The following is a 3,800-nucleotide window of genomic DNA, read 5'->3' as shown; positions in this document are numbered from 1 at the left end:
CTCCCTCTCCTCTGCCTGCTTCGTGGCCGGTGTGTGTGAGTGACAGTCTGGTCAGAAAGCTTGCTCCCGCAATTGCTTGTGTGCTTCATAACTTAGTTTGAAAAACCACAGGTTCCAGTTAATCTTATAATGGATACGTGTGTTGAGTTATTTAAACGATCAGGGAAATAAACGCCTCTTGTCGATTCTAGTTGAAAAAGTATCAGAAGGGAGTTTAGTAATGAAATAGCAGACAAACAATGTATAAAGTTTCCAGTTGGCCACAACAGCAATCCATGATTGCTTACTTTGAATACAAAATATGGTACATTTTAAATGATGAAGTTAGTGTGGAGTAGAAGTAAAGTGGTTGGGGGTAGATGAAATAAAAAAAATGCAATTTAATTCAAAATTTGTGTGCATATTTGCACATTTTTTATGCTGAACTTTTCAAACAGCACACTCATCACATTAAAGTAGTGAATCCATAGGGATTTATAGGAAGTTATTAGAAGGAGTGACTCTAAGCAGAGGCAGCTTTTTGCATAGTTGGACCAAACTATGGGCTCAGCAATGGCACCTGGCGATGAAACCATCTTATCAGAACACAAGCTCTGCTGCCTCTGCTCTTTGGCTCCCGCTGCGATATCGTATTGCTGAGTCTCACTTTGTATGAGAAATCGAAGCGCAATCCCGTTCTTTATGGCAACTGTCCGCGACCTTTGTCAACCCAGCGAATTAACCTAGAGGCATATCAGCAATGCTGGCCCTTTTCTCCTAGAGCCTGTCCTATTAACTGAGTGAGAAGCACAGTGCGGGTCACACTTAAGTAACCTTATCTTGTAATTGGGTTCAAGGTTAGGTGACCCTGGAGCACGGAGGTCCGGGGGTTAAGGTCACAATGTCAGGCAGAAGGGGGAGCTTTTAATCACTGATGGGGCTGGAAATCAAGGCCTGGGCTTCAGCTATCTGGCTAGGCTGGACCCGCCCACCCCCATCACCTCCAGGCTCATCCACATCCCACATGAGGCTGTCCATGTAGGCTAGAACAAGGTGGGGGTTAGGGGGGGTCGTATGGAGTAGTTGCCAGGCAACCCATGTTCAAGCCAAGGTCTTGCAAGCTTTTAACCTCAGCATAAATTGACGTACACGGCAATTGGGCTAATATTCATCGAGCAGATGGGGAAATTTGGCGCAAGTCTGCCTGCTGGAGACAGAGGAGAGACACGCTGTTGGTCAACGGTCATAGCATTACTCAGACACCTAATTGAATGTGTGCTCCGTGGGGAGTTAGCTCTTAATAGTGGGGAAAGGATGGCGGGGAAATAGTTGCGACAAGCTTTTTAATGAAGCAACATCTCGTAGGCCTGTGACACTTTCTTCCTCACCTGCGATACCCTTTTCATCATGCATAACACTTTCTCTATCATCACTTACCCTGTCCTTTTTACATCTCCCTCTTTCCTGCCTTAAAAGCCTATCATCTTTCTCCTTCCTTATTTATTCTCTTCCTTCCTTTTCTGAATTGCATCTTTTTTTTAAATGATTGTTACTTTTTGACATATCCAACCGGTTTCTTAGTAGAAATACATGAACTGTTCTTAAACAGTACACACACACACACACACACATCAGCAAGAATTAGCAATAAAAGTGGACTGCATGGTCTGATGTATTGTAAAACAAAAAGCGTGTTAGGTGGCTAAATGTTGCTAATTTGTGTGGGATTACCAGTGAATAAAAACATGCATGATTCATAGTTTCACATTTCTCAGGTTATTGTTGAGTAAAAATAATCAGAAGATCTCATGAGAACAATCTTAAAAATTTTTACAACTCGTCTCCCCTCTCCCCATCCCTGTCTTTTAAAGCAGGAGATGGATGACCACTGGTGGAGGGGTTCAGGCAGCATGACCCTTAGACCTATCCATTGCCAAGGGCGAGGAAATAGCCCAGATTAAAGAGCTTGTAAATAATGGCCTATAAACATCTGCCTGTTAGCCCAGCCAATCCATCTCAGTCTCCCATCTGGTCCTCTCTTTCTCTCGCACCCTCCCGCTTTTGATTTCCTCATTGTGAACGGTCCACAGGGCAAATGCATCATCAGACCAAAGTCAGTCATATTCCAACACAAACAAACACAGCGATTGACCCTTGGGTCGTGTACAGTTCAAATCCCCACTAGTCACTGAACCCATGACTCAACCAAAAGACAACAAAGGAAAGCATTAGCTTTGTTTTCTTTCCTTAAGCTTTCTTCAATTTATTAGAGCCTTGTGTATTGCTTTGTTAGATTAGCATAAGGCAAAAAGTGAGTGCATGTATGTATTTATGTATAACTACGGTCATGAATTCCCCTAATTATTTTTACATGATTGCAGTTGTTTTAGAGGCCACCCTCCTCTAAGTCGAACCTTCACTGGGGCTCTAGTTAGCAGGGCTTCATCAGAACCCCTCCCTAATTAGTCATTAAGCATTAGTAATGTTGGGCTCCCAACATCTGCTCCGAGGACTGGCCACTTGCACTCTCTCAGATCTCCTGTGAATATACCCCTGGCTATTAACCACCTCAGTCATGGCCTGACTGCAGGTGGCAAATTAGACCAAACCAAGAGCCGATTGCAGACAGACTGAGGCTGAGTTCTCCCCATCAAGCCTCATGTACGGTAAATGCTTTGGCTTTTATGTTGCATCCGAGAATCAAACAGCTTCACTAATGATTGATGGCTCAGGCAAAGGGTCGCCAAAGTTCTTGCCAAGGGGAACATTGCGAGATATCTCACTCTGTAACAAAGTAGTCGACCAACCTACATTTTCACCCGATAGCATGGCAAGAAATGTTGCTTAACGGAGCTTTGAGTGCACATGTTTTTTTATTGTCTCAGAATTTTTATCCCTAAAAATACAAAGCTTTTAGATTGATGGTAAGTATGTGGATCTATCCTGTCTTCATGTGTATGCTCATACCTTATTCAGTTATGTGCTTACCTTGACAAAGCAGCTCCTTAGGTGTCTGACGGGAGTGGTTTGGAAGTAATTGTTATCTGCAACACATGCAAAATTGAAAATGAGTGAAATGCAAGCTCAGAGAATCATAAAATAAAGTATTGATCCCATTGAACTTCTTAATTGTAAAACTAGCAATCTTGTCCTTTTTGTAATAGCTCAGCAGACCACTAACGCGTGACTTGGTGTTAGAGTATGTCATGTTGACCAAGCATCAACTTGTTATTAGATCTTTGAAAAAAATGTAATTTAATTTTAATTTTTTTTTGTTTTTTTATCAAGACCAAAGTCAGCCCCAGGTAAAAACAACACTTGGGGCTGTGTTAGTGGTGATGTTTTGCTTCAAGTACTGGTGAAATCATAAATTTGATCCAGAAAGCCTACTCTAAATAACAGATCTGTGAATTTCAAGGCTTCTCATATGAAAAAACACTGCTCAACGGTTTATAACACTATGAGACAGGGGGCCCTGTTTCATAGTGTACGATCTAAGCGCACGGCATGAAGCTCATGGTGCAGGTGCATTAAGGGCGTGTCGAAATCCACTTTTGCTAGTTTACGGCGGAAAAAAGGGTCCGTGTGCCAGGCGCATGGTTCAAAAGGGTTGTACCTAGTGTCTTCATTAATCATAGATGTGTTTTGGGCGTACCATGCAATAAACCAACCAGTGTGTCATCTTCTATTCCCTTTAAAAGCCAGACGTGTTTGTACCATGGCACATGATGTCGGATTTGGACCGTAATATTTTTACATGAAATCTTTTGGATGTTTGTGTGCAGCTGTGCTTCCTTGTGTGTGTGTGTGTGTGTGTGTGT

Source organism: Etheostoma spectabile, chromosome 6, assembly GCF_008692095.1.
Source record: "Etheostoma spectabile isolate EspeVRDwgs_2016 chromosome 6, UIUC_Espe_1.0, whole genome shotgun sequence".
Taxonomy (NCBI): domain Eukaryota; kingdom Metazoa; phylum Chordata; class Actinopteri; order Perciformes; family Percidae; genus Etheostoma; species Etheostoma spectabile.
The sequence above is the reverse complement of the archived record's forward strand: the minus strand, read 5'-3'. Positions refer to the sequence as shown.